The following is a 13,539-nucleotide window of genomic DNA, read 5'->3' as shown; positions in this document are numbered from 1 at the left end:
TGATTTCTTGATAGTTTCTCTGGTCCCCTTGTTTTCTTCCATTTCTTGAAATTAGGCCTGTTGAAACTTGTTTCTGAGTGGCTTTGCTATTGGGAGAGTTCCCTGCTTAGTGGTGGGAAGTGCTCGATTGATGATTGATATTGATCTCTTAAAGGGAGAGGTCTCCTATTCATACACAGTTTTTGTCTGGTTCTAAGGCAGCATTTGTTTTGATCAGAGACTTGCTCTTTTCTTCAATAACCACCTTCGGAGGCTTTTTGGGGCTTGTGCTTGAATGAGATGTGGATTATAAGTTGTCCAACCAACCTAAGAAGCAAAGAGACTGCAGAGATACAAAGATGAAGGCATCAAGCCCCATTCCAAGGAAACTGAACCTTCAGAAGACAGGCTTTTTTTGGCTTTTGACTCTGTTTGTTCAAGTCTGTCTTTGTTTTGATCTGCTGGGGGACAGAAGGCAAGTCCGGTAAAGATGTCATTTAAGGGGCTGCCCTGAAATTGCTGTGAAAACTAAAATGATACCTAATGTGAAAACCTGTTATATAGATAAAAATCAATGTGCTAGATTTGAAATTTACTACTTCACTTGGTGCCATAGAAATCATCTAGAAAAGACCAGGGGAGATTATATGTGCATAATATATCTTAGAGATATATATATGTATAATATATATATATATATATATACGCAGCACCAGAAGGTGAGAGGATGGAGCAAAACGACTAGGCAGTTTCCACCCCACTGTACACAGGGTCGCTAGGAGTTGGAATCAACTCGACAGCACTAACAACAAATAAATATTATATGTTATATATATAAAATTAACTATGACCCAGCGTATTTAATAATACAGGTAACTCCCAAGAGAAGGATAATTCTGTACACTTGGGATCTCTCCCTCTTTTTCTAAGTTTTCCTAAGCAAAAAACCTAAATTGCTTTACTAAAAGGAGAAGACCAATGATGAAAATACTATTTACATACTTTAGAAGAGGTAGTGATTTAAGATATGAGAAGTTAATATTAAACCTCAAAAGGATAGTTAAAAGACTAGATCAGGAGATATACGCCCCATGTGATACTTTGTGTTTTTGGGACTAGAGCAAACTTTAAGCCTGATCAATATCAGCAATAAATTAATATAGTCTTGGAAAACAAGAGTGAACTCGATGGAGCAGAAAAGTTGGAGAGTTACTGAGAGAGAGCCTTAGGGGTCAGCACTATGAATTAATCACCACAGGAAAACAAAGCTTAGTGTTGGGAGTAGTTCCAGAGGAGCATCCAGCTGAGAGCCAATGGAATGAAGGAGCAGCGTATACAGAGGGCGATGAATTGGAAAGATGTCGGAGGGGTAGTTGGGTTATTTGGAGAGCTGAGGGATTTGCCCACCGATAAAGCCTTGAGTGTGGAACTGATGCCGGAGAGCAAGATCTGGGAGATTATACATCCCCATGGGCACTGGAAGTTTCCATGCTCAGAGGAGAGGCTACAGGTAGACTCCTCCCGTCAACCTGGCTTCTCCTATCCATCTCCCTAGAACATTAAATATAACCGACAGGGGGCCAGAAAATTTCAATACAAAGACCAAAAAGAAACCAAGTATTTAGGGAGAAACACTACCGTAAAAAGCCACCAAATTCAACAAGCAAAAAAACAAACGTCTGAGGAAATATAGTTAATTAGATAGGCAAAAGATTTTATGATAAGTTAACATCCTCAGAAAACTTTGAGAGGATATCACAGAAAAGAAATAGCTGCACATCTTGGAAATTTCAAATGTAATAGACACATATTAATAGAAGAATTGAATAGACAAAAATAAAAAGGGAGTTCTTACCTATGAGAGAATGGAAATCCAATTTGCAACAGACTTGAAATGCTATGGAGTCCTTGTATTCAAGGATATGGTACATTTTCTCCCTTTATTTACATCTTGTATATCTTTCAGTTAAAATTTGTAGTTTTCTTCTAAAGTGAGCTTTCCAAAGAAAACCATTGTCTCGCAAAAGAAGGCTTAAGTCCATTAATCCACTATTGAACATTAGAAAATTATATTAACATTGCGGGGGAGAAAAGGAGAAGGAGAAAAAGAAAAAAACAGCAGTGTTAGCAGCAGCAGCTGCTAAACTGTGCCCATGGTTATTTTGGGGACAAGAGAATAATTTATAATATAAATTTTTTTCATATTGTGGGTTATTATTGAAGATATTGGCATTGGCTTTCAAACATTTTGACCACAACCCACAGAAAGAAATGTGTGCAACCCAGTGCATATATACACATATGTATGTACGAACAAAGGTTTCAGAGAACAGCACTTAATCCATGGATTATGAACTCCCATTTTATTTTTTAAAAAACTTGTCTTTCATTTAAATGCACTTCCTAAGCCTGATGCATATAGCTCCCAGTCTGAAAAGTGTGGTATTAAGAAACCTTATAGAAAGCTACCTGTCTATACCCTCCGAAATACTCAGCTCCCATGGGGCTGGAGTGGCCTCCCAGGGGTCCATTTGCGTGAAGGGCCGGGAACCTCCTGGGAAAGAGCCTCTTCTAAGGGAAAAGGGAGCCTTGCCCAAGAGGCTTGACACAGGAGCAAAGTCTTTGATCCTGGAGTGGAGGGAGGATGCTCCCCGGAATAGCGCCAAGTGTCTGTTCACATCTGGGTCTGGCACAGTTTCCACGGAGACCATCAATCTCGGAGAGACAGGGAGGAAGCAGTGGGCCAGAGAGGGGCTGTAGGGAAAATCCATGACAGGTATTTCAGGAAAACTTCCACGAGCCCAAGGAGCGACACAGAGCCAGGCAATTCTAGCGTTAAACCCCACATTCCCCGTATTCCAAATCTCTCCCTGGGCAGTCAGCTTCTGAAAACGTTTCATTGCACCAATAATTCAAGTTAAGGTGTCCATCTCACTAAAATAATTAAGCTTGAAAATAAACTACAAATGAAGTCGCAATTCATAAATATGCTCATTCTTTTTTGGGGGCAGCTTGGCCTTTAGCTGTGACTGACATACTGCCATCCCCCATTTTTGCTCCTTGTGTATCAGCAATAATGGAACAGTCATGCGTAGCTTAACAACAGGGTACGTGCTGAGAAATGTGTCATTAGGAGATTTTGTAGTTGTGCAAACATCATGAAGTGTACTTACACAAACCTAGATGGTATAGACTACTATGCACCTAGCTAAATGGTGCAAATCTTAGGGGACCATCGTCGTTGACCGAAACATCGTTACGCAACACATGACAGTAATTACAACAACAATGATATTACATTTTTAGACATTGCCTTTTATCTCAGTGTGCAAGCCATCACCGACTCGTTAATCGTCAGAACACTTCTTTGAGGTTACCTCAGAGGGTAATTTGATTATTCTTTTTATGGACTGAGAAGCTGCAACAAAATTATAGTGACATGCCCAAGGTCATACAACAAATTAGAGACAAGATCTAAGACTCCTAAATCTTTCTTTCATGCTGGCAGGTATCCCTCCTCCTGCTAATTATTATTAGGGACATTCAGGTCCCAGAGCATATTTTATTTGGCTAGCATTTATACACCCTAATAAACATTTTGGGTTTTTTTTGGTAAGACAATGGGTTCATTAGGATTAAAATTTAAACAGAGTATTTCTTCTTCTTCAATATGGATATATCATGTGCTGTTTTTAACATGTCCTTACATTCTATCCTCAAGTTTGTTTCATTTTTAATTTGGCACAGAACCTGAGTAACTAATGATATTAGCATAGATAGCTAGGAGTAGGAGGAGAGACAAAGAGGCAGCTTGAAGTTTAAAAAAAAATTTATTTATTGAGGGTCAGCCCCACAGCCTAGTGGTTAAGTTTGGCACACTCTGCTTCCACGGCCCAGGTTCAGTTCACGGGCCCAGACCTACACCACCCATTGGCAGCCATGCTGTGGCAGCAACCCACATACAAAACAGAGGAAGTCTGGCACAAATGTTAGCACAGGGTGAATCTTCCTCAAGCAAAAAGAGGAAGATTGGCAATGGATATTAGCTCAGGGTGAATCTTCCTCAGAAAAAAAAAAAAAAATTATTTAAGGGGCTTTGGGCTGGGCTACAGGAGCAATGGCTTCCTCCTTGAGCAAGAATCTCTGCTTCTCCTTTCTTCTCTTCCTCCTAGTTGCAGAGGGATCCTATGAACTGCTGACTTCTTTAACATGTTTTCTTTCAAGAGAAGTGAGGTATGGAGGGAAGAGCTCAGCTGGGCAAGTCACTTAAGTCCTTGGGGTCTCAGTGTCTCCAGCTGTAAGACAACAAGGCTGGTGAGATGTTGTTAGGGGTCCCTCCAAGTTCAGCCAACCCGAGATTCCACTCCCTTTTGTCTCTCCTTGACATTTGCTTATATCTCATGCTTTGAAAGAAAGGCGTATTTTATACATGTCAGTAAAGACTCTTTGCCTGTATATTTATCTGAATGTTCCATGAAACTGAATCTTTGTCTAGTGGCCCATGATTTATTTTATTTTCACTTGTTTCTCTCTCTTTGTCCCCCTTTCTCGTGGAATTCCAATAGCCTGAGAGTCCAACAGTCTGCAAGACTCTTCTCAGATGTCTAAATTGTACCTTGATTGTACTAAATATTTTCAAGTAGGACTCTTTATATGAAACAACAGCGATTTCAAAAGAGCCAGGGTTATCATCATGGATTTTGCCATGTTCCAGGCTCAGTTTCCCGCCAAGGGTATTTTTACAAATGCCACAACCGAATTTCCTTCTTTTGGATTAGGATTAATTGCCTCACTCACATAAGCACTTTCTGGTGATTCTCTAACAGCACCACAATAATGCACTTTTTTTCCCAAAAGAGAATCATAGAAAGCAATATCCTCCTAGTTACTCTGTGATACAAAATGATGAACGGCTCAACCAAAATCTCCTGCATCTGGATACTTCTAGGAGCAGATCTTATCTAGATTGCTCTAAATAATTTGTCTGGGATACAAAAATATTCCACCTAGGCTAATTACTCCAAACTACTATGCCCTACTTCCTCACCAAGTGGGCTTAACATTCTGCATTCCTTTCAGCGAACTTCTGAAGGATTATTGTGAAACTACAGATTTTTGTGTGAAAACCTGCATGGAACACATTTAGTTAATATTCTAAATCCACCTAACACGGTACGTTCATTGTGTAAACAGAATTAATGTTAAAACAATGTTTGCTTCAGTAAACATTAATTATTATTATTATTTTTTTCTTGAGGAAGATCAGCCCTGAGCTAACATCTGCTGCCAATCCTTCTCTTTTTGCTGAGGAAGCCTGCCTCTGAGCTAACATCCGTGCCCATCTTCCTCTACTTTATATGTGGGATGCCTACCACAGCACGGCTTTTTGCCAAGCCATGCCACGTCTGCACCCGGGATCCGAACCGGTGAACCCTGGGCCGCAGGAAGCAGAACGTGTGCACTTAACCGTTGTGCCACCAGGCTGGCCCCAAACATTAATTACTTTATATTTCTTATTAAATTGTAATAACCATGGAGATCATTCCTTATTAATTCTGCATGGTTTTTTTTTTCATTCTGGCATATCTACAATTAACTTTAAATCTGTAAAGAGTAATACTCTTGCTGAATTTTGCAAGGGACCTAATTCTTGAAGAATCAGTAAAATATATTAACCAGGTTTGTTTTTCATGTAAGCCAGAGGCCAGAGCTGAAGGGCATAGGCCCTCTCTCTTGAGTCTATTTTGGGATCACATTACCTGGCGTGGAGAGCCGACCATCTCTCATGAAGCATCACAGCTGTCGAATTGCCCCCGGCCACACTACGGGACAGTTCAGATTAGACAATGAAAAAGAATCGCATGTCCAGTCTACAGGATGGAGAAATTTGCCAGCAAGTGAGCACTTGTTTATGGAAGGCAGTGCCCTCTTGGATCAGACAAACCTGTTCTTTGTTCACAAGTGCCAAGACCCACGCGTGCAGGTCGAGTTACTTCCTGGGAGCGAAAGATCACAGCAGCGTTACATTTTAAAAATTGCATTCCTAAATCAGAAGGAAACACAGTGCAGCCTTCAGACACTGTCCTAGATTCCTTCTCTCCCTGATTTCCATTGCATGTGGCTGTACAAGGGGAAAGTAACGGAGTCCTTCTTCTCTTTTGTTTTTCTTTTAGGACAAATGAAGTCGAGGGAGGTTCTGGCAGCCGGATGAGGCGGGCAGGCGCACTGCAGGAGAGCTTCCATAACGTTCCATAAAAGCAAACCCCAGCCAAATGGCTCTGACGACAAGATTAACTACACAAACCAGGTGGGACTTGTTTTTCCGAGCATGACAGAGCAGGCTGGAATTTCACTTCAGTTTACTAACCCGTTGTTAATGCTGGTTTATTTCATAGAAAGTGGCACCTTCCAATCTTTAACAGTTTACCTTTTTTTTCAAAGTAGTTTCAAATGAATTTATGTTATTCTCACAGATGCTTTTTCCTTCTAAAGAAAAGCATCTGAGGTTATAAATATTATACATGCGAAACAGAGATTGTTGTGAACCAATTTAGAGAGATGCAAAGAAGAAAATAAAAATTGCCTCTACCGTTCTCACTCAGAAATAACCACCACTGAACCTTGGATTTTTTTTTCTAATTCATTCTAATTTATTTTGTCCCCCAGGTTTGCTACATTTTAGCTTTAAAACACTCCTTTGAAGTAAGTAGATCAGGAATTATGGCAGTTATGCTGATGAGGAAACTGAGGCCCAATGAAATTCTATGACTACCCAGAAATCCATGGAAAACTAGCATCAGACCCCAAGCTGGCCCCACGGAGCCACACAAGGACCCTCCCAGCTTCTCTCCTTACGGGCGGCTTAACCGTTCTGTTGCCTCTGTGACCAGCGCGATGCTTCTCGAATGTCAGGAGGGATTTCTTTTCTCCATGATTGCAATGACTGTCACGCCTCCTTAATTCACAGATTCTCTACTCGCAAATTTGCCTACCCGCTAAAATTTATTGTAACCCCCAAATCAATATTCCATGCTTGTGCTACTTGTGGACGTGCAGAGAGCGGCAAAAAATTTGAGTCGCCCTTTGCACACATTCCCAACTGAGGTCAAACCAGGTGTCGCTTTACCTTCTTGTTTCAGCTGTCAGACTGGAAACTCGTGTCCTTTTAATGGTCTATGTAGTGCCTCATCTTTTGCATTTTTGTTGGCGATTTTGCTGTTTAAAATGGCCCCCAGGTGTAGTGCTGAAGAGCTATCTAGTGTTCCGAAGCACAGAGAAGATAGATGTTAAGTATGCTTTCTTCAGGCATGGGTTAAAGTGCTGTTGGCTGTGAGTTCATACTGCTGGACTGATGAAAATGTTATCAGTGGGCCAGCCCTGGTGGCTAGTGGTCAAGTTCCACACACTCTGCTTCAGTGGCTGGGGCCCAGTTCCAGGCGTGGAGCTATACCGCTTGTCTGTCAGTGGCCGTGCTGTGTTGGCAGCTTACATACAAAAAGAGGAAGACTGGCAGTGGATGCTAGCTCAGGACGAATCTTCCTCAGCAAAAAAAAAAAAAAAGAAGAAGAAGAAGAAGAAGAAGAAAAAAAGAAAAATTTCTTCCCAGAGACTCCTAGGAACATAACCATGTATTACTCATAGGAGCAAATACAATATCACCTAATTCAAAGTTTGTAGTGAACATAGCTACCACGAATAAGTAGACTCGACTGTATCATTATTGTGGCTGTTGTTGTTATTGCCTGATAATAAGTGGTGTGGCCTCTGGGAGAATTCCAGCTTACTTTTTAGACTTATACAGCAAGATCTGACTTTAGATTACACTTCTTCCTGCCGCGGATGCTGGGGAGCTGCCATAGCACCCCTGGCACCCTCGAGGGCACTGCTAGCAATTAGTCGCCATTCCAAACCCTCACACCTGTTAACTGAAGCTCGGCTGTCTCACGTCTGGTTCTCTGGGAACCAGAGAGAGTCTGTTTACAAGTTAGGGCAGGCTTGCTCCTGGTTTTGCTTTGAGAGTATTAATGTCAATGTCCTGGGGGCCTGGTCATCAATCCTACTGTTATCATTGCTCTTTCGGGAGATCCAGGGTCACTACACAAGGAGAACCCTGCTGTCCTCCTTTGACACGCTAGAGTCCCTTAGGCAGACATACAGACTAGACCTCAATGCCTAACAGTGTTCTTTGAGAGACAGATGACTCGCTGCTAAGGAAAAATACAGGTAACTCATACGCAAGTCTTAAATTTCAGTACATTGAGAGCAAATAAATCAGAACATATATGGCTTTGCTAACCCTTTAAAGAAACCTTGGTTTCAAGTGGAAAAACTCACTCAATAAAATGTCTAATGAAAGGAGGAGAATATTCAGAGTGTTTTTTTTTTCTTTCAGGAAATATGAGAGCTTATTTTCTCTGAGAAATTCCAATGGGACTGATGACAGGCATCTCACTTAAAATGGAGTAATTCAACTGGTGATAAATAGATGTTTTGTTTCTATTGCATGTGGATTGCAGTTTCTTGATAAGGACAGTCATGTTGCCAACCAAAATAACCATCACTAGTGAAAGATCATTTCTAACTCAATTAACCTAAAAAAAACAAGAGCAAACTAATTTGGACACGAAGAAATTATAGTCCTCTTGATACGTATGTTATGAAGGTAATTATTTATCCTTAGAAATAGTCACCTTTATGATAACCTTCAGTACTAAAATAACCAAATTCCTGCCACAAAATCCAAAAGATGTGAAAACCAGCAGTTGCAGGAAATCAAATTATTCTAGTTGATAGACTCTAACTACCACTCTGATAAAGCCAAGAAAATATAGTTCAAACAAGGAAATCGTAAGAGTAGTCAACACATATGGATATCAATCTCTCTTTTAAACCCAGTAGACTGGCAAAAAGTCAAGATTTGAAAACATGCACTGCTGGTATGGCTCTGAGAAATGAGGCTTCTCATACATTGCTGGTGGGAATACAATAGAGTAAGTTGGCAATATCTAACAAAAATACGGTTGCATTTGCTATCTGCTCCAGAAATCTCAGTTCTGGGAATGTGTTGTACGTGTGTGCCAGCACACATAGGAAATGACATATGGTCAGAGTTAATCATGGCAGCAATGCTTGAGAGAGCAAAGACTGGGGTGAGCCCATGCATCGAATGAGGGAATGGTTGAACAAATGATGGTACCTCTGCACAATAAGACACTATGCGGCTGTAAACAGTGCCATGCTACAACATGGATGGACCTTGAAAGTACTATGTTACGTGAAAGAAGCGAGCCACAAAGCAAGCCACAAAATGTATGATTCCATTTGTATGAAATGTCCGAAGAGGCAAATCTGTAGAGACAGAAAGTAGGTTAGTGGTTGCCTTGGGCAAGGGGGTGGGGTAGGAAGGTTGGCAGATGATGGCTAAGGGGTACAGGGTTTCTTTGCGGGGTAATAAATGTCATAAAATTGATTCTGATGATGGATGCACAACTCTGTGACTATATTAAGAGCTACTGAATTGTATACTTCAAATGGGTGAATTGTATGGTAGGTGAATTATATCTCAATAAGCTGTTTTTTATTATTATTGTTATTATTTTTTTAAGGATTGGCACCTGGGCTAACAAATGTTGCTAATCTTTTGTTTTTGTTTGTTTTGCTTTATTTCCCAACCCCCACCCGGTACATAGTTGTATATCTTAGTTGCAGGTCCTTCTAGTTGTGGATGTGGGACGCCGCCTCAACATGGCGTGATGAGCAGTTCCATGCTCGCACCCGGGATCCGAACCCTGGACCGCCACAGCGGAGCACACAAACTTAACCACTTGGCCACGGAGCCAGCCCCTCAATAAGCTGTTTAAAAAAAAGAGCAAGGATGCTCTCTTTATACTGATATGGAAAGATCTCCAAGATATAGTAAATAAAAGAGCAAAGTGCAGAGTAGTCAACCTACTAGGCAATATTTTGAGTAGGAAAGGGAGAAAATAGAAATGTGGCCCTTTGGCGCTGGCCCCATAGCCAAGTGTTTAAGTTCGCATGCTCCACTTTGGCAGCCCAGGGTTTTGCCGGTTCAGATCCTGGGTGCAGACATAGCACTGGTCATCAAGTCATGCTGAGGCAGCATCCCACATGCCACAACTAGAATGACCCACAACTAAAAATATACAACCATGTACCAGGGGGATTTGGGGAGAAAAAGGAAAAATAAAGTAAAACAAAAGGGTCCTTTTTGCTTGTATATAAAGACACACTGACAGATTACACATGGGGAAGGGGCAGTGGGAAGATAGAGATGGAGCCGAAATGTCCATGCATTTGTCATTGAACTTCCGGGCTATGGATATTAATTTAATATGATCTATTTAGCCAACATACATACTCGGCACTATATTTTAATCTTAGGATGATATTTTAAATTATGCAGATACATAACACATTCTTTTTCCTAGGCAGCTGGCTTTATCAAACTACCCTGATAGTGTGTCTGTCTGTCCTAATTGGAAATCTGTTAGCACTTCGGCTCAGCAAAGTGGTGGTAAAAGTCATGACCAGAAATATGCAAAGAGACGTGCCAAGAATGAATGAATTGATGAACCGGACTCATGAGCACGTGTTCCCTGAGCTCCAAAGATACTGGCCCTCAGCCTCCATTATGATTCCTGGGCATGTGTGTCAGGAGCTCTCACAGCAGCACAGCGGCTATCCCTGGCACCTACAGATTGTCACCCACGTGTATGCTGATGTGACAGGAAGGGACATGAGGGCAAGTGGATCAGGAAATGCTCTCACCTGCAGACCACACTTTGAAGAAGAAATAGCTGTTGAGTTAGGCTTCCTGTCGCACTTACAAAAATGTTATAATTCAGGGATTTCAAAAATTGATACCATCTCAGCTCTTTCAACCAATTCGAATCCATCTCCACCATAGAGATAGTTGAAAACCTGGCACTGTGCACTGTTACGTCTAACAGCTGGTGGGAGGCATGCCATTGCCTCAGACACACCAGTTACGGAGAGCAGTCCCATAATTAGCACGGCACAGTTGTTCTTGAATCACGTCCTGGGCTTTCTTTTTTGGTGTGTGTGTCTCTAGATGTTCCATTGGATTCTCTGTCTTCAAAAACTCTAACTCCAAATGGCAAAGCATGTGATTCCTCTTAGGTCACAACTCAGTAAATTGTCCAGTTACTCCACTATATTAGGATCAGAGAAAAACAAATCCGAAAGAAATGACTCTAACAAAAACAGTGGAAAATTCTGTTAAATTGGTGGTGAAGGACTCGTAGGAAATGAATTCTTTGGTAGGACAAATTGTTGATAGTAATAACACCCTTGGGGCCGGCCGGTGGCACAACGGTTAAGTTTGCACGTTCTGCTTCGGTGGCCCAGGGTTCACCGGTTCAGATTCGGGGTGCTGACATGGCACCACTTGTGAAACCATGCTGTGGCAGGCATCCCACATATAAAGTAGAGGAGGATGGGCACGGATGTTAGCTCAGGGCCAGTCTTCCTCAGCAAAAAAGGGGAGGATTGGCAGATGTTAGCTCAGGTCTAATCTTCCTCAAAAAAAAAAAAAAAAAAGAGTGGGTTGATAGATATAGACATCAAGTAAATCAGAAGACAGCCTTGAGAAGAAGCCACCATTTGAAATACAAACAGTCTTAATACAAAACTGAATTTCCCTTTCTATTCCTCTTCCTCAAAATGGGTAGTCATGCATAGTGTAAATTAAACACTAGACATGGCACACTGGTGACAGATTTCTTGTCATTATTTCTAAAGAGTGGCTTCAATAAATCAATTTACTTGTATTCTGATATACAACTAAGATAACTGACAGCTGGGCAATTATTAAAATAAAAACAATCAAATACAAATATGAGAGTTTTTTTCGGAATTTTTTCTTCATGTGTGCATAATGCAACGCAGTTTCTTAATGTCGTAAATTTTCTAGTTGCATATTAAGACCTTAGTACTTTGAATTCTAGACTATTAGCATTCCTTTGGAAAGAACTAATTGTTTTCTTGGGCAAAAGAAAATAGAGTTTTTCCAAAGATAATTTTTTTTAATAAAAATAGCCCCCATTCTGTCTCCTTGGTTCATGTACTTATTCTACATTACCCTCCTGAGTTCTAGAAAAATTAGTTTTTAAAAGAAAGAATAGACTTTAAAATGAAAGAATTTTTTATGGCTTAAGGGAGAAATTTACTAAAATTAAAATTAATTTTGGAGTGCCTGTGATTTAAATGGAGCAAGAATACATATCTAATTATTTATGTTTGGTCTACAAAACAACAATGCCACATTTTTCCTTGGCATGAAATAAGAATTTGTCAGTTCATAATGCACCAATGGATCATTCATTTACTCAGCGTCTGTTGAGCACCTACTCTCTGTCTGGCCCTGGGGATGAAGGGGTGAGCCAAACTCTTCCGATGTGCTCCGTCTCCTTAAGGAGGCCATCCGCAGACCCTCTGATCCAACTGCTTTTCCTGTAACTGGATGGGTCACGGACCTCGAGCTGGTTCCACGTGCCCAGCCTTCCAGTCGAGGGAGGGAAGCCAGTGAAGGAATCCTCACATAGGCTTCTGTAGCCCACGCCCTGGCGATGGGAGAACCTCTGCGCTGGGGAGAAGGGGCCCCTGTATATTGCAACTAATTGGCTACTTTATTCCCATTCATTTGAGCACATGTGGGAAACCCAAGGGGGAGTTTTGGAGAGGGGAATTACCAACATCCCCCCCCACCCCACTAACTGCTACCAGTGGCATCTTCACAATTGTCTTTAATGGTGTTTGACTTCACTCCTGCTAGATCAAAGGCTGTAAGAGGGCGAAGACGTGACTTATCCTCCTTTGTATCCCCTAAAGAGCTTACTTAATATGTACACATCTTGCACATAGCAAGAGGACAATGAATGTTTGTCTATACGATTTCCCTTCTTGCAGGAAGATAAAAGCCACATGTCAAGCACCATCAGCTGACTGTGTGAGTTAAGGAGTAGAGTCGTGCTGATAAGTCTAAAAGGACTTATATTCCAGTCCTGTTGGGTTTGACTGGCTGTGCATTGAATTGTTCTTGACCTCCTCTCTGCTCCTCTCTCATCACCTCCTCCTCACTGCCCCCTCACTCTCACCAGGACTAAGAAAACAACACAGGGACAAATCTCCAGGTTAGATCCTTTATAACCAGCTTATTGTACCCTTAAAGAGATGACGTTTAAGAAAGTATTTATTATTTCTCCTTAAAAAAATTTTTTAATCCTTTCTGGAGGTATGAAAATAACTAATTTCTTTTAGTTAATGCAGTAAAAAGTAATGACAAAATTGCATTATTATAGGTTACGGCAGTTGTAATAACCTATAAGAACTGGAAGAAATGTCCTCCCTATTAAAAACTCAATCATTTGGTATAGAGATGTGATTTCCAAAATCACATTTGCAGTGTCAAACAACACAATGAAGTAGCATTTTAATGAATTCATCCCTGATTCACTTTAAGGTGTGGCTGTATGATTATCTGAAGTTAGAAAGAGGAAACCCTAAATTGTGTGGCAGAAA

General features: G+C 41.0%; 2 long non-coding RNA genes across 2 annotated transcripts; one reads left to right on the top strand and one right to left on the bottom strand.

Moving 5' to 3' along the window:
- Positions 1-3,790: 3,790 nt before the first annotated feature.
- On the bottom strand, positions 3,791-6,124 carry LOC138924737 (uncharacterized). The gene is made up of 2 exons (XR_011439848.1): positions 5,739-6,124; positions 3,791-4,274 (listed from the first exon to the last, which is right to left on the bottom strand). It is a non-coding gene; the product is annotated as an uncharacterized lncRNA (long non-coding RNA).
- LOC102149472 (uncharacterized) lies at positions 5,815-7,539 on the top strand. The gene is made up of 3 exons (XR_290374.4): positions 5,815-5,962; positions 6,153-6,286; positions 6,646-7,539. It is a non-coding gene; the product is annotated as an uncharacterized lncRNA (long non-coding RNA).
- Positions 7,540-13,539: the final 6,000 nt, after the last annotated feature.

This window comes from Equus caballus, chromosome 6 (genome assembly GCF_041296265.1).
Source record: "Equus caballus isolate H_3958 breed thoroughbred chromosome 6, TB-T2T, whole genome shotgun sequence".
Lineage (NCBI taxonomy): Eukaryota > Metazoa > Chordata > Mammalia > Perissodactyla > Equidae > Equus > Equus caballus.
The sequence above is the reverse complement of the archived record's forward strand: the minus strand, read 5'-3'. Positions and strand labels throughout refer to the sequence as shown.